Genomic DNA, 9011 nt, shown 5'->3' on the forward strand with positions numbered 1-9011 from the left:
CTTAATGACTGTATTGAGTGGATAAAGACGTGGGTAGTGAACGGTGATGGAGAGATGAGCCAACGACAAACGAGGGGGGATGATTGTGTGTGTGAGATTGTTAGGTTCTGGGTAATGGAGTTGCTGGAAGAATGAATGAGCCGATCCTTTCACACTCCCCTTAGAGTTACTGATGGGCCTGCCACGGGCTGGCCAGCCAAACTATTAGTCCGCCTCAGAAACAAGCACACACACATTTGCACAAACACATCCATGCACACATGAGCACCACCTTACAAACAGAAGCACCTCCATTTATTTACTGGTCTCTCTATCAACCGCTGAACATAAATGATCCCCTCCACACATAGCTCATTATGGTGTGTACCCTTAAAACAAGTAAGCAAAACGGTGTCAGTGTATGAAGTGTCAAGCTAGTGATTGCGAGAAATATGATTAGAATTACTTAGTAACACACGACAAACTGAAATATTTCAAATACAGCACATTTGAGCAAAAACATGTTGAAAATAGCATTACTGTTGCATATATAATGATATTACATTATTATGATATTATAGCTTCTCGTACTTTCAGAAGCCTTCATAATGATCTTTTGGCATTTTGTGTTGATGTATGTATCATTTCAGGTTAAAAACTAAGATCAAATTAATGAGAATGTTTGTAAAGTTTTGATGCAACCACAAAAAGGGGAACATGTCAAATATCTTTTGATTTGGGTCAGATTTGATCCACGTGTGACTCCCATAACAAAGTATGGAGAGTTTGTCAAACCTCAGTAAACATGCCTTTTTCCTCCTTGTCTCATATTGTTTCCAATATTTCACATTAAACACAATGTTATACTACTTTAATTTTGTTTTTTACATGCATTCAAGACTTTACCCTGCACTTCATGAATGACACTTTGAGGATAAAATCTGGATCCATGTTTTCTTTACCTTCGTGTCCCTTTTTCTATCATAGACCGTGTGTGTGTGATATGAATGATATGTGCATGTGTGTGCTTGCTAAACAGAACTTCTAACACTGATATCCTGAGTGCATTATTCACCACTTAAATAAAACCCTGACTTCAGCAGGACATTTACAACTATCTTAAGACATGGTATTGATTTCACAATCTATATAGCAGTATACATTTTGAAATGATTGTGTAGCCAACTGAAGGCTGAATGTGGGCCTTTTCTTCATAAAACCCCATCCCTATAGGAATGCCAACAAAAGTACCAGAACATAAACCAAAGGTTTGCATAATTTAGTGGCAGAGTTGTCACAAAATCTATAGTAATTTTGGGATTTGGCAGTGCCAAGCAGGCTTGTATTGATTGGTGTGTATGCGTGCAAATATGTGTGTTGGTGGATTTATGGTAGAATCAGGTAGAGCAGAGAGAAGGAGGCAGGGAGGAAGAGAGAGAGAGAGAGAGAGAGAGAGAGAGAGAGAGAGATGCTGATGCTGAGACCTTGAACCCACAGTACAACAACAGAGGACCTTGAGCTACTGACTCCACCTTTTTCCTCTTTCATCAATCTATTCTCCATCACTCCATTTCCTAAAACTAATATGAAAGTTAAAAAAAAGACAGGTGTGAGAAAGCACAGAATTAAGGGAGGTAGGAAAAGGAAAAAAAGTGATGATTCGATTACACAGTGACAAATGTTCTGGCCTCCTTCATGGAGAGGAGGGCCGGAATAGGGAGAGACATGATGGAGCACCGTGGACCAATAGTTGTTTGGGAGGTCTTAGAGGTTAGGGAGCCTGCAGGGCTCTGGATGAGACACCAGCAGGCTCCTGGCATTGCCTTAGCCCTGTGACAGCAGGAGGACAGCAAGGCCCTGAACATCCTCAAACCCAAGGCATTATTCATTTGCCTGATAGTTATACATCCAATATAAATTGTTTTATTCTTTTGCACTGGTGGCCGTACACATGGACATTAATAAAAGGCTTGACAGGCGTGTTGATGTGTCAAGCAGGACATTTGGGTTGAGTCAAGCACAGTGGAACATGTACAACAGGCAGGTCTTTAGGAAGGACACACCCATTTCAGACTGTCCTGACCAGGAACCTGAGCTCTTGTCTTCAGTCCACAAATAAAGAGCCACACAACCACTGATGGGTAGCCTTTGTATTTGTACAGCTGTTGATATGCTTAACATGGACTACACGCACATTAACTGCTGCCTTTTATTCGCCTTTTACGCTGCCTCATTTCTGATATGATCTTAGGGCTTTTATACTGCTTATTGTTTTTATATTGTTTTTTCAGTGTTTTTGCTTTTACTGCCTCATCGTTGTTTTTATCATTTTTATTGTTTTAAAATTGCGTGTTGTGTCACTGCTGTCTTATTTTCTTGTTAATATAATGCTTTAAAACCTGGGCACACATCACATTTTCTATAATGACTATCACTTTAAGAGCTAAAAGGACTATAATGAATGACTTTTTTTTTTTTTTTAAACAGAGAACAGCTTTCTGGTGCTGCAATGAGAAGTTTTCAATTCAATTCAATTCAATTTTTCAATTCAGTTTATTTTGTACAGTCCAATATCACAAATTACAAATTTGCCTCAGAGGGCTTTACAATCTGTACACATACGACATCCCTGTTTCAGGACCTCACATCGAATCAGGAAAAACTCCCCAAAAATAACCTTTGACAGGGAAAAAAGGGAAGAAACCTTCAGGAGAGCAACAGAGGAGGATCCCTCTCCCCGGATGGATAGAAGCAATAGATGTCATGTGTACAGAATGAACAGCATTACAAAGTTACATAAACACATTACATGAATATGACAATGTATGAATGGAACTCCGATCCATGAAACAGAAGGAGTTAAAGAGGAGGGGGGGCGGGGCATCAGCAGGGCCAACGCGGGAGGCCGGCTCACCAGGCATCAGACACCTCCAGGTCCAATGGACCCTATGAGACGTGAAGTCACAACGACTCCGGGGAGGAAGCTGAGTTAATAAGGTGCAATGGAGGAATGTAAATTCATCCATAAGGAGAGAGAGAAGAGGAGATAGGTGCTCAGTGTATCCTAAAACATCCCCCAGCAGCCTATAAGCCTATAGCAGCATATCAAGGGGCTCGACCAGGGCAAACCTGATTCAGCCCTAACTATAAGCACTATTAAAGAGGAAAGTCTTAAGTCTATTCTTAAATGAGGTGACTGTGTCTGCCTCCCGGACTGAAAGTGGAAGCTGGTTCCATAAAAGAGGAGCTTGATAACTGAAGGCTCTTGCTCCCATCCTAATTTTTAAGACTCGAGGAACCACAAGTAGCCCCGCATTTAGTGAGCGCAGCTCTCTAGTGGGGGAATATGGTACTACAAGCTCCTTAAGATATGATGGTGCATCACCAATCAAGGCTTTGTAGGTGAGGAGAATAATTTTAAACGTGATTCTTGATTTTACAGGGAGCCAGAGCAGAGCAGCTAATACAGGAGTCATGTGATCTCTTTTCTTAGTTTTTGTGAGTACATGAGCTGCAGCATTCTGGATCAACTGGAGGGATTTAAGAGACTTATTAGTGAAGTGTGATTCATTAAAGCATTAAAGTTGTTAAAGAGAAACAGGATAAATGTTTTTGTTTATTTTAAATCTGTGCAGATTAATAAATGTGCTTACCTTCTTTATACACTGTATATTGAAAAAAATAATTTGGATCAGGTTCCCTGTAAATGATGTGCAGATCAGATACTGTGCATATGGTTAACACTGATCCCTTCTGCATTGATGTCATGCAACTCACTTTGAGCACTTCAGTCATGCAAAGTGGACCAGTTCCTCACCGGATGAACAACTTGTGAGACTCATCTGGCTCGTGAAGGAAGGTTAAATGCTCATACAACAAGATTCAAATTGCAGTGTTATTGCATGAGGGAGAGACAGCACAGGAGACAGGGGAGGGAGGGGCTCTGAGAGGTTAGATCTCCCAGCTGTGGGGGACACAGGGCAGGGGAAAGATAAAGACACAGCACTTTGCAGAGAGACAGAAAGTGATTAGATTCAGAGTCGGCAAGGGAGTGAAGGAGGAGGAGAATAGGAAAGCAGGTTCTTCGTTGGCGGTGAGCATATGGAGGTAAAAGAACAAGCCTGTGGGCTCTGAAGAAATTAAACTGGATCAACGCCAGCCGGCCGACCGGCCACAAGAGCAGAGAAGAGAGAAACGGCCTGCCTGGGAAATGACCTTCATCTCTCCTGTACATGGGGCGTAAATCTGTCCCTTGCACCTCCAACTGATCGAGACACACATTCTAAAACTCACACACATGACTTAAATAGCTCACCTGCTCCTCTAAATGCCCCTTAACTCATCTCAGGGGACAGAGTGACAGACAAAGAGAGTAGACAAATACGCACAGCTAAAGAGCCTATAAAACACAAAGTCATAATCTTGTTCCCTCATCTATATTTTCAACTCAGTTGCCCTGGAAGGTCACTATCTTCTCCTTCGCTCCAAGACAACACACGTGATATATTCTCACGTTTGTTTAGTCGTGTCTACTTCTCATCTCTTCTTGTTTGTCTTGTGTCCCCTTCAACGCTCTCTCATTCCAAGTCGGTCTTCCTCTTCAATACTTGATGAGTTTCCTGGTGTGAAGACGCTATCGTCTCGCAGCACTGCAGAACATTGGCCAGATGTGTTTGTTTTCCAGCTGAACTCAATTAACTCCGGACAGAAGACATAGACAGTCGTATGGAACACAAAGGCACACATACAGTATGCAATTACAGTTAATGCGCAGATGGCATGATGGTTTGTGGACAAACAACATGCGTACAAAGTCACACATGAAAATTAAGGAAAAAAGCCAAAAGATAAAACCCGGATGATATGAAAACACTATCAAAGTCATTACTTTGGGAATAAAATGACATACCTTGTGTTAAGTCTGTAATCCGATCGACTGATGACAAACAAACATTTTTAAAAAATCCCTTTCCTCCTGAAAAATGAAGGCAAAGTGCAAATTTATCCTATGGAACTATGAACAATATTCACTACGACTTTATGCATGTTACTTTGTGACTGTAAGTACTGTAGCAACTGCAGGTGTCGGATAATTGTACGGTAAAAAGGACAATATGTCTCTCTAAAAAATACCGAACCAACCCTCCCTCAACGTCCATTCCATCTGGTTACAGTACTAAAGAAGAGAGTATAAAACAATTAAGAATATAATGGAAACAAATGTAAAGTGGCTCACATTTGTACTGAAGGACAGGGCTTAAGTAAATGTACTTTGTTACCCTCACCTTTTTATTCAGTGGCCGGAACTATCAACAATATGTCACCCAACATCGAGCAAACAAAGTCAATCAGCACAAAGATTCATTTTGCAGACCGGCATAGATTATTTTGGCGTAGCTCTGTTTAGACAACGAACAGAAACTCCGAATCCAATAATAGTATAACCTTGAGGATACAAGTTACTCCAGTCACCTTCATGACCTGGCTGATGGTAACCTTACTGGTTTAAACACCATCACACCATCTGCCATACTCTCTCTCTCTATCTCTCACACACACTCACACTCACACTCGCACACGCACACGCACACGCACACGCACACGCACACACACACACACACACACACTTACACACAATCCAGAGGGCTTGGAGGCAGCCTCTATCAGTCAAGCATCCCTGGGGTCCTTTGGCCCAGCCAGCCAGCCGGCGCCATCTCTGCCATCACATTCACATTCTCATCACTCTCTTCTGCCACGGGGACACAGAACTTGACAGGACACCGTGTGTGTTGTGTACGTGTGTGTGTGTGTGTGTGTGTGTGTGTGTGTGTGTGGGAGTGATAGCTAAAACTGAGAACAGGTGCTGTTATCTGTAGCCATTCCTGAGCAGACACTGTATTCTGGCACCTGTGCGTGTGTGTGTGTGTGTGTGTGTGTGTGTCCAATGACTGGCAATGTCGTCCGTCAGCGACCCTACAATCGAAGTGGGCTGGCACTTTTTCTTTCTATTGCACACCCCCATATGCACACGCAGAAACAGAAACACACACAGAGTCCTTCTTTCTGCTCTGAGGGTGAGGCTAATGACTGACGGTGTCAGAGAGAGAGAACAGGGAAGCTGCATATTGAGATAGAGGAAATGGAGCAGGGAGAAAACCTAAAGATAGTCACATAAGCCAATACAGAGCCATGGAGAAAAGACACCTTTACACTGTACAAAAGAAACATGAATAATTGACAAGCTAATGTACATTTCTGTGGGTTTCCCGTGTAAGCTTAATGGATACATGGCAGTCTGTGGGCGATGCCAGCTGTAAGAGACGAGAGGAGGCAAATAAAAAGCCAACCGAACCGAATAGAATAATACAAATAATAAATAATGATGTGTGCACCATATAATGCAACTGATTCCAATTTAAAAGGGATGTCTTTTCACATCTTGACAAATAACTGAGAATGTCAGGTCCAAACTTGTCCTTAGCGATCAGAGAACAATGCCCCCCACAAGAGGATCTTTTTGATTGTTACTGTGAAGGCATGCCCACCCTGAGGTTATGCACATACATCCTTTTTTCCTGCAGCTTTTTCTCTGTGTAGTTAGCATTCCCAGCTCCCATGGTGGGCCATAATCAGAGCTGTAAAGCCAGCCGTTAACATGCCAGAACAAACACCCAGTAAAGCAGCTCCTTTTACAACACCGCTCAATACTACCTGTCCTCCTCAGGCAGCCGAGCAGAACATCAGTGTACAAACGACGGCACTGCTGGGGGGCAATATATGCAAAGAGCTGATGGTAAATGTATGCAACTATAAAGTCTCTTTTATTAGGCATTCTGGTCAAATGGAGGGATCGCCATTATTGCAGACGGAGGAAGACGTGTTCCCAGGGTGCTCCATTTTGTGAAGTCAGTCGTTTGCCAAATGACTCATTCGCCAAATGACCCGTTTGCCACATGACTTGTTTGCCAAATGTCTTGTTTGCCACGCGACTCGTTTGCCACATGACTCGTTTGCCAATGACTCGTTTGCCACATGACTCGTTTGCCAATGACTCGTTTGCCACATGACTCGTTTGCCCCATGACTTTTTTGCCACGCGAGTCATTTGCCATGCTACTCATTTGCCACATGACTCGTTTGCCAATGACTCGTTTGCAACAGGAGTAGTTTGCCAAATGACTCGTTTGCCACGCGACTCATTTGCCACATGACTCGTTTTCCAATGACTCATTTGCTTGAGTCACACACATGACTTGTTTGCCACATGACTTTTTTCCACGCGAGTCATTTGCCACGTGACTCGTTTGCCACATGACTCTTTTGGCACGCGACTCGTTTGCCAAATGACTCGTTTGCAAAATGACTCTTTTGCCACACCACTCGTTTGCCACATGACTTGCTTGTCACATGACTCGTTTGCCAAATGACTCGTTTGCCACATTACTCGTTTGCCACATGACTCGTTTGCCACATGACTCGTTTGCCACATGACTTGCTTGTCACATGACTCGTTTGCCACATGACTTGCTTGTCACATGACTCGTTTGCCAAATGACTCGTTTGCCAAATGACTCGTTTGCCACATAACTCGTTTGCCACATGACTTTCTTGTCACATGACTCGTTTGCCACATGACTCGTTTGCCACATGACTTTTTTGCCACGCGAGTCGTTTGCCATGCTACTCATTTGCCACATGACTCATTTGCTTGAGTCACACACATGACTTGTTTGCCACATGACTTTTTTCCACGCGAGTCATTTGCCACGTGACTCGTTTGCCACATGACTTGCTTGTCACATGACTCGTTTGCCAAATGACTCGTTTGCCACATGACTCTTTTGCCATGCAACTCTTTTGCCACATGACTCGTTTGCCACAGGAGTCATTTGCCAATGACTCGTTTGCCACGCGACTCATTTGCCACATGACTCGTTTGCCACATGACTTGCTTGTCACATGACTCGTTTACCAAATGACTCGTTTGCCAAATGACTCGTTTGCCATGCAACTCTTTTGCCACATGACTCGTTTGCCACATGACTCTTTTGGCACGCGACTCGTTTGCCAAATGACTCGTTTGCAAAATGACTCTTTTGCCACACCACTCGTTTGCCAAATGACTCTTTTGCCACGCGACTCGTTTGCCACATGACTCTTTTGCCACGCGACTCGTTTGCCAAATGACTCGTTTGCAAAATGACTCTTTTGCCACGCCACTTGTTTGCCAAATTACTCGTTTGCCAAATTACTCTTGCCACATGACTCGTTTACCACATGACTCGTTTGCCAATGACTCGTTTGCCACATGACTCGTTTGCCACAGGAGTCGTTTGCCAAATGACTCGTTTGTCACGCGACTCATTTGCCACGCGACTCGTTTGCCACATGACTCTTTTGGCACGCGACTCGTTTGCCAAATGACTCTTGCCACATGACTCGTTTACCACATGACTCGTTTGCCACATGACTCTTTTGCCACATGACTCGTTTGCCAAATGACTCGTTTGCCACATGACTCGTTTGCCACATTACTCGTTTGCCACATGACTCGCTTGTCACATGACTCGTTTGCCAAATGACTCGTTTGCCACATTACTCGTTTGCCACATTACTCGTTTGCCACATTACTCGTTTGCCACATTACTCGCTTGTCACATGACTCGCTTGCCAAATGTCTTGTTTGCCACATTACTCGTTTGCCACATTACTCGTTTGCCACATTACTCGTTTACCACATTACTCGTTTGCCACGAGAGTCGTTAGCTACCAGTCGTGATGAGAGTCGTTAGTCAATGAAATGAAGGTCAAACACACTCCTTTCCTGACTAACTAAGTGGTTTTGTTGCCTAAACCGGACACTCAAGGAGTACGTACCTCATAGAATGCACTTATTGTAAGTCGCTTTGGATAAAAGCGTCAGCTAAATGACATGTAATGTAATGTAATGTAATAGTTTGAGGCTTTGGAACACTGACCTAACTGTGTTATTTGACGCCTTGGTGTGAGAATGTGTTGCCCTGAAAGATAAAA

Source organism: Cyclopterus lumpus, chromosome 13 (genome assembly GCF_009769545.1).
Source record: "Cyclopterus lumpus isolate fCycLum1 chromosome 13, fCycLum1.pri, whole genome shotgun sequence".
Classification (NCBI taxonomy): Eukaryota; Metazoa; Chordata; class Actinopteri; order Perciformes; family Cyclopteridae; genus Cyclopterus; species Cyclopterus lumpus.